The sequence below is a fragment of the Phyllobates terribilis genome, unplaced genomic scaffold (genome assembly GCF_046119375.1).
Source record: "Phyllobates terribilis strain yellow unplaced genomic scaffold, ASM4611937v1 Scaffold_7__3_contigs__length_470593459, whole genome shotgun sequence".
NCBI lineage: Eukaryota > Metazoa > Chordata > Amphibia > Anura > Dendrobatidae > Phyllobates > Phyllobates terribilis.
In genome coordinates, this window is record NW_027362767.1 from 417332905 (window position 1) to 417348379 (window position 15475).

The 15475-nt window shown below is 44.4% G+C and overlaps 1 long non-coding RNA gene across 1 annotated transcript; it reads right to left on the reverse strand.

Moving 5' to 3' along the window:
• Positions 1 to 412: 412 nt before the first annotated feature.
• Positions 413 to 15037, reverse strand: LOC141153299 (uncharacterized). Its single transcript, XR_012247279.1, has 4 exons — positions 14881 to 15037; positions 4241 to 4813; positions 3078 to 3174; positions 413 to 1602 (listed from the first exon to the last, which is right to left on the reverse strand). It is a non-coding gene; the product is annotated as an uncharacterized lncRNA (long non-coding RNA).
• Between the last annotated feature and the right edge of the window lie 438 nt (positions 15038 to 15475).

The following is a 15475-nucleotide window of genomic DNA, read 5'->3' on the forward strand; positions in this document are numbered from 1 at the left end:
GAGCTCACCCTGACTGAGAAGTTATCACCGGACCCGGAGTCCGAGGCTGTGGGGACTAACTCCTATCCAGCAGCAGAAACCGACCGGCAGGGGATTGCAGGTCCTCTGGCCCAGAAACCCGAAGGCACGGTCACACGCGTGGGACCAGCACCGCCGTCGTGGAGCGGAAGCTACTAGAAGGCCCCGAGTCACCGGCCATACGGGTGAGCACCACACGGTACACTCAGGGACGTGGGCTACTTATACCCGCCTCTAGCAAGGTAGCCGGAAGAGTATCGTTAGTTTGGGAGGCCTACAACTCCGCCTGGCCAGGGGAGATCCCATCTGCTCAAGGACTGACCAGGCCCCAATCGCTAGCCAGTACTCCGGGAGGGTCTATCTTTGTCACCAGTAAAGACCCTGAACTACACCGTACCGTCTCCGAGTGGTTCCTGCTACCCCCATCATCCACGTCGGTTGCCCTGAGGCCATACCCCTCCCGTTGGGGGTTATACTATCACGCTGCACAATCCTACCACCGGCCTCAGCGGTCTGCCCTGCAGCAGCAGCTCCTTAGCTGTACTCAATGGGTGGCGTAGTCGTCCAACATCTACCGCTAATACAGCGCCACTTAGTCTGACTCCCTGGGCACGGACCGGATCACCGCCACGAGACTACAACCCTCAAGAGATCTGGCTCCGGGTAAGCTCCCGCGTGCGCAACGCAGCGCGACACAGGCCCAGGGGCGCGTCAGTCTTACGCCCACGGGAGACCCCGTGTCTCCACAGACCCTTTCACTGTTTTCCAGGGAATGGGGCTGGTTGCAGAAACCTGCACAATCAAGTGGTTGGGAAAGCCGATGTGCATGGAAACATTTCAAGTTGGTATAGCACTAATCGAATACTATGGCCCAGAGATTGGGATGTAAACTTTCCCAAAAATATGATTCTTCTTGGAGTAAGATGTAAAAGCTGAGATGTGATCTCCTTTTTTCTCCTCCTGAAGCTCCTCCTCCCCTCTCACAGCATGCAGTCTCGCTGACACACTCAGGAAGGAATATTGCAGCTGCACACCTCTCCTCCTTTATCACCTCTTCTTATTTTTTTCTTTCACATTAGTTGGATTCTTTATTACTTAATTTGAGGTTTTTGAATATGTATTATTGGTTTATACATGAAATTGTCATAATAGTTTCACTTTCAGCAATATAACTTTACTGGAGACATGAATCTTTATGAATATTATTTTTGTGCAGCATTGCTGAATATGTGGCCGATATATAACCAATGGTCGGTATAGGCATGCTTAGTAAGAATTCTAGTTTGCAATGTAAAGGGAGATTTTTTATGACTTTTACAATCAGAGTTCTGTTGTACGCTATCTGTAATTATTTTGGTAATAATGGGTGTACATACAGTTAATGAAATGTTGTCCCAGTTTCTCTTAGGCAAAAACCAAGTATAAAATTTATTTTGCATGAGTGGCTACAGTAGTACACATTTCAACCAATAGATGTCACTAAGTCAAATCTTAGACAAGTGCCAAGATAGGAAATCTTCTTCCCAGCCTGAAGGTCCTTAACATAAATCTTCAGATGTCTGGAAATATTCTGGGGAGTCCAATCTGGGAAAATTGCAATAGAAAAGTCATCTGTCACCATCTAATGATGTAAATGAAAAACATAAAAGATGAAAAGGAAATAAATATTATAACAGATAATGCATTAAATGATAATTAGGAATGCTGCTCATCTCTATCTCACTTTGTAGTTGGGTTCTGTCAAGTACAAATTGGGAAGTTGATGATGCCCCATTCTCTAGGGGCCTCCACCGATTAGAAAATTAAGGCTTAAAGTTCTCTCTTTCTCTCCATCCGAACACTAAAACGGACTTCCAGGAGAAGTCCCTCTTCGGAATTCAGCACCGGACACTATGAACCCCCAACTTTACAGTTTGGGTTCACTCATCTCTACACATGATCCAGCAGATATTTGAAGATTGGAGGTAAGTGGGCCAGTGACTTCATGTCTACAGATATCTGCTAGCTCTGGGCACAAATGGAAGTTATCACGCCACTGCCTTGTTCATTGGAAAAGAGCAGGCACATTATTTCTGCCGCTCGAGCACATCAACCAGCAGATAGAAATATAGAGATAGTTAGAGATATATATCTGTCTATCTATTGACACCCAGCTCACCTCTCGATGTGGAAATGAGCAGTGTCGAGTTATCTCTTTAATATGGTCATTGTCAAAATACCCCACTGTGTAGCTTTGAGATACCACTAACTATGGTTCCTCTGAAGTCCAAAAGGTTAATCTAGCTTTACATACACATTGTGGAAATAAGGTTTTTCAATCCAGCAAAGAGAATTAAAAGCAAAAATAATTTATTATGACTTCATTAAAACAGTAGCACGGGCATAAAAAATATATCTGACGCGTTTCGAGTCTAGCTGACTCTTAATCGTAGATATAGTTCATTGAGTCAGCTAGACTCGAAAGCGCGTCAGCTATATTTTTCATGCCCGTGCTACTATTTTAATGAAGTCATAAAGTATTTTTGCTTTTACTTTGCTTTTCTGGATTGAGAAAGCTCTTTTCACAACTTTGAACAAAGCTGCTTGATACCTCACAAGCTTTATGCGTGCATAGTGGAGTGGACTGCCCAAGAAACCAGGCTGAACAACATACATATATTGGATGGGGTGAACTGTATCTACAGACTATCTTATATTTTATACACATTCTAATACTTTAATGAAGGTAGATTTTGATAAGAACATAAAATGCTAATTATTGCACTGTAGATTAGTCTGTGCTCTTCTATATTTATGACCATATTTAGCAGCACACCTTATGGTCAGTTATGTTATTGCAATTGACATCCCTCACACAATATATTTGTTTTGTTTTATGCTCTTTATCTTTTTAATGTTTTATGCTATATAATTTTTCTTGTCTAAGTAACGTGGCAATGTATAAGAAGCCCAACATGACACATTTTCACTTTTTTCACTCTCTTGTAAGTTGATGCATCCTGCGGAAGTATTGCTTCCCTTAATGTGTTGCAAAATTTGGTTAGAAACGGGCAGATTACCTTAGTGCAAAATGACCTCAGAAGACTGCCATGAAAATCCATGCTACGGACAAGACAAGTATGGAGAGTTCGGGTAGTACAGAAACACCGGAATTACCTGTACATGTGCAATAAAAAAGGGAAATTGGGTCATTTGTTTTTTTGTGTTGCTTTAATTTTTTAGGATAACAAGAGGCCTAACCCTATATCTAACATGAAGAAGTACCATAAGCTTTGTCGTTATTGTACATAAACGATTCAGCATCTATATTGGCTAATAAGTTATTTTTGTCTTATTCCAATAGATATTGATCCCAGTTAACGGCTCTAAGGTCAGTTCCTTGTATATGGAGTTGTGTTCTCCTGGACCTTTGAGCCCCATTACTGGTTGAATTTTTCTGGCTTGTTGGTAGACCAGATCAACTCCGTTTCTCTTCCATGAGTAAAATCACATTTTACAAGTTTGGAAAAGTCCATCAAAGGCAGAAAAAATCCTCTTGTGGACTATAGGGTTTGACAAATTTATGGGACTCATCCACATCAGAACAAATGGCCACTAGAAAACTCTACCTAAAGTTGAGTTGAGTCAATTTCTTTTTATGCTACAAAATATAAGGCATATCAACATATTTCATAAAAATTGGACCTATTGTACCTAATAGTTCTTAATGGTGGCTAGGTCCTCTGGTGGGCCTATTGTACCTAATAGTTCTTAATGGTGGCTAGGTCCTCTTGTGGGCCTATGGTGCCTAATAGTTCTTAATGGTGGCTAGGTCCTCAGGTGGGTCTATTGTACTTAATAGTTCTTACTGGTGGCTAGGAGATCTGGTGGGCTTATTGTACCTAGTAGTTTTTAATGGCAGTGGAGTCCTCTGGTGGGCCTAAGGTACCTAATAGTTTGTAATGGTGGCTAGGTTCTTTGGTGGCCTTATTGAACCTAATAGGTCTAATGGTGGCAGTTGGATCCTCTGGTGGGCCTAAGGTATCTCGATGAACGCTAAAGGCTTTCCATCTATTATTTTGATTATTTAATCTTAATAAATGACCTAAACCATTATGTGAAAAAAGTATTTATTTCAACATTTTTGAAGACCCATGAATTACTCAAAAGTCCTAATGGAGCATAGAGTTGGAGGTTTTCTCTCCAAAAATTGCAAATTAGAAAAGAGAAATCATGGACTTACCATTTGAATCAGTAGTAGATGTACTGGTTGATACTGTGGAGGTACTGGAACCTGTACTGGATTGTCCATTGGTTGTTGCCTTCGTGATACTTCCACTGGTGATTGCAGAAAGTATCTTGCTGGTTGATGATGACTTGCTTGTTGCAGAACTAGATGAAGAAGCAGGTTTACTGGTGGATGTTTGGAAACTTGTGTTAATTGGTTTAGTGGTTGGAGTTGGACTTCTTGATAAGGTGGTAGATGCTGTTACTGGTTTACTGGATGATGAGTGATGAAAATCAAATAAAACTTTGCTTGTTGACAGAAGATTAGTTGTTCTGGATGAAGATGTGTTAATGGTTGAGGCTGAGGTTATTTTGGTAGTCGAAGATGTTGCTGTTTTGGTGACTGTAGTTGTTTTAGTACTGATTGTAGAAGATGGAGAAGTAGTCGGAGTAGTGGTGGCTGGAGTCACTATCGTGCTGGTCATATGTGGATTGATTTGATTGGTTAAGTGTGACAGAGCATTAAGAAACTCATTGATGGCATCAAGAAGGGAGAAAGAGGGGGCTGGCTGACCATTTACTGGTGAAACTAAAAAAAAAGCATAAAATTATAGATAAAAACTTATCAGAGCTACATTTGCCTTGATTACAAAGCCACAAAGTCTAGACTTTTCTGGGTTTACAGGCAGTGTAAATGTGCCTGACGAAGACCCCAACTCAGGATCGAAACATGATGACCATGAAAGGGGATGAAAGCATTCTCAAAACTTGATTGTCCCAACTGAAATCAGAAATAGCAAGACTCTGGAGATTCCAATTTCAGAGTTCGATGGGATATTTGTGTGGCGCCCCTGAGGGTTCGACCGCCACTGGGATGCTGCACTTCTTTAATGGAGTGTGGTGTTCCTCCTCTGAGGTAAGAACAGTGTGATGGTCAGGACCCATCCTTCACATCCAACACCACACTTCTCCACCAGAGGGGGCTAGAATGCACTAGGTGCTGCCCTCCTGGTTACAGGGAGATTGGGGGAACCAAGAGTTAGGGGGAACAAAATTAGTGGGTGAGGGTGGAGGACTCACATTTTTGTGACACTTTAAAATTCATATTTAATAAAAAGCCATTTTTGGTTGAGGGTCTTTGACTGTCTTCTGAACTGTGAACAACTGTGACCTCCCACCCTGAGCGTGGATCCTGTGTGGACCTGCAGCGGATGGAGGCACAGCCCTCGTACCCCAGCCTTGGGTTGAGGGGCAGGTTGCAGACAATGAATGTCTCAACCCGGTCAAGGACCACGACCAAGAAGGCCCGGAGCTTAAGAGTGTAGCTCCACCGCAAATGGATCCCAGGGAGGATGCAGACGGAGCGGAGTACGCCACCTGTCCTCGCCAACCTGATATATTCAGAGAGATTCTGGCTGCAAGAGGGGTACCTGCCCCCGATACCTGACCTTGCTACTCCACGTCCTGGTCGGGGAAGCCCAGTAGGCCCTGAGGATCCCACCGGGTAACGGAAAGAGCAGAGCTGCCACCCGTGCCCTTTTTCTGAGAGGAGTTCAGAGGGAGACCCGGCCTATCCACACACAGACAGGACAGCACTTGGTCTGTAGTTTTAGGAACACTCTGGTGCGTGGTCCTAATTGAACGCTGGACTTACTCGGAGGTTGTCGGACCCTTGTCTCTGGTGACCGCAGAACTCCGCGAGGAGCAGGGAGTCGCCTTCCTTCTGCCATCTCTTATGTGAGTAAAGCCTTGGAAGTTCACCCCTATGGCCTCCGGACTCTTTATTCTGCGCTACACCGCGCTATGCAGCACCAAGTCTCCTCTACTACTACCCCCTCCATCCTGTCCTTCTGCCCTGAGGCCCTGCTCCGCCTGTGGGGAGTAGTAACAATGTTGGCTGCTATAACACCAGGCCTCAGCGGACTGCAGCGGCGCTGGTGGCCTTCACCAGGTGCCACAGGTGGCGTAGTCATAATCAGCCACTCAACCCGGATAAGCCCGTACCATCCTTTTAATTGTGACGGCCCTGGGCACGGAGCGGGTCCGGGCCACGGCTGCACCCCCATCTCTCCAACTTAGGACCCGACTAAGAGTCCCCATCTCTCAGGGTAAAAAGGGGCTTTCGAGTAGAGGCGTCACATTTGCAGTGTTCAATGGGTCCCTACAAGTGGCAAATAAGATGACCCATGGAACAGATCAAAATGGGTCCCCATAGAATTCTGGGTTCTGCCACACCTACGAAATGTTTTCTGCAATATCTGCTCTAATATGATAGAGTCCTGGTCATGTCGAGCTTATCTTTATCATTTTGTGTACACAGCTCCAAACACTCCTTTATCGTTATATCATCACAACTAATTTATTTAGTTTTTACAGCCCAAAAGACAGCCGATAAAATATTTTTTTTGTGATATTTGTAGTAGATAAGTAGAAAACAAGTGAGGTCGTAGAAGCTCCTTCAAGTCTACTCTGCCATCCCAAATTTAGACCAATGTAGCAAGGACTTCCTTTGTCACATGGCTGTTTTCACCAAGCCGACACATAGCCCCAAAGAGATAAATTCAGCCCCACTGCAAAAAGTCCCACCATTTTTGGGGGCATTGTTCCATAGATGGGACCATAAAAATGTTAAAGGTCTATGAAAATTAAGATTAAAACGTATGGATTTAAAGTTTTTATAAATTCATATGTAGTGTTGAGCGATACCTTCCGATATCAGGAAATATCGTATCGGATTGGATCGGACCGATACCCAAAAAGTATCGGATATCGCCGATTCTGATACCGGAAACCAATGCAAGTCAATGGGACACAAATATCGGAATGAAAATAGACCCTTTCTTTCCTTGTAGGTTAATTCTACATAAAGTAAAACAACTAGGAATAATGTAGAATGTATTACGCGAAAAGCCGGCAAGTCATCAGCGGCATACACCGGTACCCGACAATTTACAACAGAAAGAATAGAGCTTCACACATAGATTAGATAGATAGAAACATGTCAGTCACATATATATGAAGTACAGTGACAGTGTTGCTTACTGTACTTGTCATTTAGTGTAAAGGATTTATTTAAAAAAATAATAGTGTTTTCATGCACCGTCTCTTTAAAAAAGCCGGCCGGCAATTCAGCAGCGGTACCCGACAATTTAGAATAGAAGGAATAGAGAATCACACAAAGATTAGATAGATAGAAACATGTGAGTCACATATATATGAAGTACAGTGACAGTGTTGATTACTGTACTTGTCATTTAGTGTTAAAATAAAGGATTTATTTAAAAAAAAATTGGCGTAGGGTTCCCCGTCATTTTAGGCTCTAGCGGAGGTTAAGCAGACAGCTGGAGCAGATGTTTGAAGCCTGGGAAGGGGGTAATACCCACGGAGCTTCCCAGGCTACTAATATCAGCCCCCAGCGGAATACCTAGCCTTTACTAGCTATTAAAATGGGGGACCCCCCCAAAAAAATGATGTGGGGTCCCCCCTAATTTAATAGCTAGCAAAGGCTAGGCAGACAGCTGGGGGCTGATATTAATAGCCCAGGAAGGGTGCCATGAATATTGGCCCTCTCCTAGGCTAGAAACACCAGCCGTCAGCCGCCCGAGAAATGGCGCATCCATAGGATGCGCCAATTCTGGCACTTAGCCTCGCTCTTCCCACTGCCCTGTAGCGGTGGCAGTGGGGTAATAGGGCTGGGGTTGATGTCAGCTTATAATGCCAGCTGACATCAAGCCCAGGTTAGTAATGGAGAGGCGTCTATAAGACACCCCCATTACTAACCCCATAGTCAAAGTTAAAAAAAAACCACAAACACCCAGAATAAAGTCCTTTAATTGAAATAAACACACAATTCTTTAATGTTCTAAATTAAACCATACTTACCGTCACGCCTACTCCAGCTGAAGCCAACGATCTCCTGCAATAAAAGAAAAATAATAAAGCAACCTCATCCTTACCTTTCCATGGTTCCCACGACAGCTTCAGCTCTGCTACATCGAGATGACAGGCTGGACCGCAGCAGAACGCTGCCATCCAGCCTGTCATCCCGCAGACACTGAGAAGCGCAGGCATGCTTGCGCTCCTCAGTGTCTCGCTGTGACGGCATAAAGATGAGCCGAGGTCATGTCCAATGAACTCGGCTCACCTCATGCACGTCACTGACAGCGTGGGAAAATTCTCACGCTGAAGCGCTGAGTGCAGGAGAATTTTCCCACGCTGTCAGTGACGTGCATGAGGTGAGCCGAGTTCATTGGACATGACCTCGGCTCATCTTTATGCCGTCACAGCGAGACACTGAGGAGCGCAAGCATGCCTGCACTTCTCAGTGTCTGCGGGATGACAGGCTGGATGGCAGCGTTCTGCTGCGGTCCAGCCTGTCATCTCGATGTAGCTTAGCTGAATCTGTCGTGGGAACCATGGAAAAGTAAGGATGAGGTTGCTTTATTATTTTTCTTTTATTGCAGGAGATCGTTGGCTTCAGCTGGAACGGGCGTGATGGTAAGTATGGTTTAATTTAGAACAATAAAGAATTGTGTGTTTATTTCAATTAAAGGACTTTATTCTGGGTGTTGTGTTTTTTTTTAAATACTTTACTAGAAATTCATGGTGGTCATGTCTAATATTGGCGTGACCCCATGAATTTTGGGCTTAGGGCCAGCTGATAATGCCAAGCTGGCCCTAACCCCTTTATTACCCAGTGAGCCACCGCACCAGGGCCCTGGATGAGTTGGGTACAGCGCCAGAAGATGGCGCTTCTATGAACGCGCCATTTTCCGGGGAGGCTGCGGGCTGCAATTTGCAGCGCGGGTGGCCCAGAAAGCTTGGGCTCCCAGCGCTGCGGATTCCAGCCCCCAGCTGCCTAGTTGTACCTGGCTGGACACAAAAACAGGGCGAAGCCCCACGTCAATTTTTTTTAATTATTTCATGAAATAATTAAAAAAAAAAAAGGGCTTCCCTATATTGTTGTGTCCGGCCAGCTACAAATAGGCAGCTGGGAGTTGGGGGCAGCCCGTTCCTGCCTGCTGTACATGGCTGGCATACAAAAATATGGCAAAGCCCACGTCAAAATTTTTGGGAAAAATTAATTAAAAAATAAATAATAATTTAGGGACTGCATCTTTATTAACCCCTCAAGTGTCATTTAGTGTTAAAATAAAGGATTTATTAAAAATAAAATTGGCGTGGGATCCCCCATAATTTTAGTCTCTAGCGGAGGTTAAGCAGATGGCTGGGGCAGATGTTTGAAGCCTGGGAAGGGGGTAATACCCACGGAGCTTCCCAGGCTACTAATATCAGCCCCCAGCTGAATACCTACCCTTTACTAGCTATTAAAATGGGAGTCCCCCCCAAAAAATGACGTGGGGCCCCCCCTAATTTAATAGCTAGCAAAGGCTAGGCAGACAGCTGGGGGCTGATATTAATAGCCCAGGAAGGGTGCCATGAATATTGGCCCCCTCCCAGGCTAGAAACACCAGCCGTCAACCGCCCCAGAAATGGCGCATCCATAGGATGCGCCAATTCTGGCACTCAGCCTCGCTCTTCCACGCTGCCCTGGTGCGGTGGCAGGGGGTAATAGGGTTGGGGTTCATGTCAGCGCCAGCTGCCATGAAGCCCAGGTTAGTAATGATGGGCGTCTATAAGACACCCCCATTACTAACCTACAAAGTGTTAAAAATAAAAAACACACACTACACCCAGAAAAAAATAATTGATTTGAAATAAAACACACCATTTTATTTAATTCTTAGTTTACTAAAAAAAAAATAGTTACCTGTCCACGTTCCTGCGCTGATCTCCCATGCACAGCTGTCACATCTGGAGATGTGACAGCTGTCATTGCTGCTGTAAGCTCACACTGCCGGGAACACGTCCGCTCCCGGCAGTGGGAGCCATTGACTGAGGTCACCGGAGTGCATTCAGGCAGCGCAGCTCCGGAGACCTCCTTTACAGCACTGCTGTACCGTGGGAATTTCTCACGGTACAGCCGGGCCATAAAGCAGCTAACCGGAGCAGCGCTGCCTGAACTCCGGCGAACCCGCTTATGCAATGACGGGGCTGCTTTTCGGCCCCATCATTCTAGCGGCGGCAGCGGTTCAGAGCGGTCACATTCTATGTGGCTGCTCTAAACTGGACATCATCGTGGGACACTCGTGGACTATACGGAGGGGTAAGGATAAGGTTGTGGTTTATTATTTTATATTTTATTACAGGAGATCGATGGCTTCGGGGAATTAGGTGTCTAGGTGAGTATAGGTGTAGTTTTTTATTTTTTACTTTATTTTAGGTGGCGATCGGCGGGGACAGGTAATGTATGAACTAATTTATTGTAGGTAACCACTGGCCACCAATGACATGTATTTAAAATTTATTGGGGACCATGGGGCAGTTTAAATAGCAGGATCAGGCTGATGGGAACTACTGGTCCCATCGAGCTGATCCTGCTGGCACGAGTGGATGGGGGACAGACATAGGCCGATGGGAGTAGTAGTGTCACATCGGCCTATGTTTGCCTGCACGCAGACACCGGCAGACATCGCACAGACACCGCACACACCCGCAGATATCGCACAGACACCGCGCACACCCGCACACACCCGCACACACCCGCAGACACTCGCAGACATCGCACAGACACCGCGCACACCCGCACACATCGCACAGACACCCACACACACTAATCATGATGGGTCTGGGAGGTGAGGCTGACCTGTGCGACCGTGGGAAAGTTCATGTGAGTTCATGCAATGCAGTCAAGCATGAACTCACATGAACCCTCTGAGGGCACCGCGGCTACTTCAAATGAACAGCTGATCGGCATCACCTGATACCTCAGCTGTTCATTTGAAATAACCGGCGGGAAAGCGCAGCACAGAACGGGAAAGCCGGCGGTGAAGTCTTTTCACTGCCGGCTTCCCCGCCCGGGTCCTTCGCTCTCCACTCCTTGGTGCTACGCTCCCTGCCTGGTCTTAACTTACAATCGGGATGGGAGGTGGCGAGGGAAGCGGAGGATCGGGGTGGGAGGCTGCGGGGAAGCAGTATGGGGCTGTGTGATTGTTTAAAAGCCGGCGGCTTTTTACCGCCCGCCGGCTTTTTACCACCCGCCGGCTTTTAAACAATCAGGAGAATTCTCTCACGCTGGGATGGCATTCTGATGACAGGCTGGATCGCAGCTGAGCGCTGCCATTCAGCTTGTCATCCTTCAGAGACACTGCAGAGCGCAGGCATTATGGGAACTTCCGATTCCGGTATTCGATATTGTAAAAGTATCGGAATTAAGTATCGGAATTCCGATACCGCGAATATCGGCCGATACCCAATATTTCAGTATCGGAATGCTCAACACTATTCATATGACACCAACTGGAAAGTGGTGATGCCCTGGGCCCTTGTATCAGATTTTCAAAAGTTCCTAATGTGAACCCATATTGCCACCCTGCATAATTTTCATTACCCTAATATGGCAGGGCATGTATACTTTTGCAATCATTTTTTGTTATTGCTCAAAATTACATTAAATAATACATGCTTTCAGAGCCTCCAGTAAAAATAGGCTATTTTTTATGCATAAAGCTCCTATGCTGATACTGTCAAGTAATAGGAGATTTAAAAGCAATGTTTTATCAGAAAATTGCCTTTTGTTTAAATCAGATTTTTGTGTTACATGTTTTTTTTCTGTTAAATTTTGCAATTTTTTTTTTCATATCAGAACTGCCATTAAAAAAAAACAAAATTAGTGATCATGCAATTTTCACAGTTGCCACTGGGGCTATTTTAAACTCATACTTCCAGTTATTTCAGTAAAAGAGTTTTCAGTAGGCTCATTATCAGCAGAGGCAGGATTAGAATGACTAGTGATAACACCTCTTTACACAGCTGATAACAGAGGATCCACCATTCACCATAGGTGATGTCACACCTCACCTGCTCCTCCTCCCTTCCCACCATACACAATAGGTAATGTCACACCTCATCTGCTCCTCCTCCCTTCACACCATTCACAATAGGTAATGTCACACCTCACCTGCTCCTCCTCCCTTCCCACGATTCACAATAGGTAATGTCACACCTCACCTGTCCTCCTCCCTTCGCACCATTCACAATAGGTGATGTCACACATCATCTGCTCCTCCTCCCTTCACACCATTCACAATAGGTGATGTCACACCTCATCTGCTCCTCCTCCCTTCACACCATTGACAATAGGTGATGTAGTGAGCTGGCAGGCTCTGGCTATTCTGTGATAATTGAGATAGAGCCTGTGACAGAAATGATTACGCAGGATGGTGTTGCCACCTTGTGGCCAGAGGTTGCACCTGCGCAGGGTGTGATGACAGAGAAAAAGACTGAGCCTCCTGTGTCTTGCCCTAGAGAGTCACGTGACCAAAGTGAGAAGCAAAAAAAAGCGCGCGGAGAGTCTGAGAGAGTCTGTGAAAAGAGTCAGGACGGTGTGCAGGTCCTCGCGTGTGCCGTAGAGGATACTCTCAACGTGGCTGCTGTTATCTGACATCTTTTCCTCAGAGCTTTCCCCAGCTTCCGCACTGCTGAAGGATTCAGCTGTTACACTCCCCACTACTGGAGTGTGGACTACATAAGGGAATCCACAAGAGCTGCTATCCGGATCAGAGAGACTGTAAGCGGGACCTCTGGCGAGAGGCCGAAGTATCCCTTCCTTCCTTTCAGCAAAATTTGTTGTTCCTGTTTTTTTTCCGTCTGGGACGCCTTCCTGCAAAGACAGACAGGCCTGCGACGGGGGACACATCCTTCTGGAGTAAAGGACTGGTAACGTGTGAGTAGGGACAGTGAGGGTCAGCTTATCAGTACACGTTATTGCTGTGAACATTTACGGTTGTCATTTATTGTTTTTCTTTGCTGTGTTAAAAATGTATACAAGTAAAGATACGGTTATCAAGATAGAGTCTGTGTGTGGGGATCTTGCTGGGCCAGATCATGGATACCAACGCGCGGCCTTGCCCGCGGTCACTTCAATGTCACACCTCATCTTCTCCTCCTCCCTTCACATCATTCACAATAGGTGATGTCACACCTCACCTGCTCCTTCTCCCTTCGCACCATTCACAACAGGTGATGTCACACCTCATCTGCTCCTCCTCCCTTCACATCATTCACAATAGGTGATGTCACACCTCACCTGCTCCTTCTCCCTTCGCACCATTCACAACAGGTGATGTCACACCTCATCTGCTCCTCCTCCCTTCACACCATTCACAATAGGTGATGTCACACCTCATCTGCTCCTCCTCCCTTCACACCATTCACAATAGGTGATGTCACACCTCATCTGCTCCTCCTCCCTTCACACCATTCACAATAGGTGATGTCACGCCTCATCTGCTCCTCCTCCCTTCGCACCATTCACAATAGGTGATGTCACACCTCATCTGCTCCTCCTCCCTACACAATGACATTTGCACACGCTCATTAGATGCTTCAATACAAAAGATAGGTTCAGAGTTTTTTCATCGCTGCTAATGTGCATGTAGAGTTTTTGATAAAAAAGGAAGTTAGAATCTAAAAAATCCCCCTAGTGGTTGGTGTCAAAATTGTAGGACTCATTTTTATTTTTAATACAGATGGTGATATAAAACATTTTTTTTAAATTGTTAAAAAATACATTTAAAACAAAAAATCTGATTTAAACAATAGGTCATTTTCTGATGACACATTCCCTGCAAGGGTGTAGCACGTGACTGCATTATCTGACTGCAATCAGGATTTCTTTGTAGTCTGCAAACATGGAGACATATAGGTCTGCACTGGAGCTGTATACACAAAATGGTAGGAACCCATCTAAAAATCAGTAAAAAATATTTACAATAAAATCCACATATTTGACAAGTGGTTTTCATCTTTGATTTTGATGCCAGACTGAGATGTGAATTTAAACTCTTTATATTGCAATGAAAATATGCTGCATCTTTTCATATTGTGTTCACAGCTCCTATGCTAAGCTATGTGTGATACTTTCAGGGAACGGAAGATTTAAGGGAGTAGCACATGACTACAGAAACTGACTATGTATAACATTTGTTTATAGTCTGCAATCATGCAAACATATAGGTCTGCATTGGAGCTGTGCACGCAAAACCCACTTCAAAATCCATACAAAATCCATTAACAAAATCTGCATTTTTCACACATGGATTTTGTTCTTGATTATGATGCAAAACTGAGGCTTAGATTTCATTCTCTGCATTGTGATAAAAATATGCAGCATATTTTCATTTTGCGTACACAGCTCCTATGCTGAGCTATGTGTGATACTATCAGGAAGCATGGCATTTAATTGCAGAATCTGACTATAGGATTTGTGTGCAGTCTGCCATCATATAGGTCTGCAGCACTCGCCTAAAATTCCATATATGTGACTCGGGAATTTCATTCTTGATTTTGGTGCAAAAGTTTGATGCAGATTCTGCATTGGAGCTGTATACACAAAACAGTAGGATATTTTTAACCAACAATGTCTGCAAACTTGAAGATGCACTGGCATAATAAATTGTGACACTATCCATACCATATACAGTAGTATTCTAACTATAATGGAAATGCATCCATTGATAATTTCCCTCTGGTCAAACTTGACTCCAGGACCCACCCAATAAAACATAATGATAAATGCTGAATTGTGCATCTTACCAGTAATGAATACACTCAAACCCAGGATCAAAATGGCACTGGTACCAGAAAAAGTCATCATTATTCAAAAGTATTCGACCAAGCTCCTAAAAATCCAATGTGCACGTTATGGAGGATGATATGGAGAATAAGACCTTTAATGTGTGCAGATCTCATATATATCTATAGTGGGTGTGACTGCCGCCTGCTATAAGCAAATCCATCATAATGTATCTTTTATTGTGTATTCTAGAGCATGGATAATATGGGAAGATGACTGTATAAAACACTAAATATAGACACAATGGAGCAGGGATGGGTGTCTGGATGAACCTGTTTCAGCATCCTTGAGAAACCCCAATAAGTGTTTAATCCATTGTCAGTGATAAATCCATCAAATCCATAAACAATTGTAGGGAAACTATTGGAAGAAATGCAAATAAAATAGAATACAGAACAGAACATCCTATTAAAATTAGTTGACAAACAAGTAGAAATATACATACAATATAAATTCTACATGTGTATGTACTCAGTAAGATATGAAGATGGAATGGCTCAATCTAAATATGAACCCGTTGTGTTGATGCAGAAAAAGGCAAAATAAACCCCTATG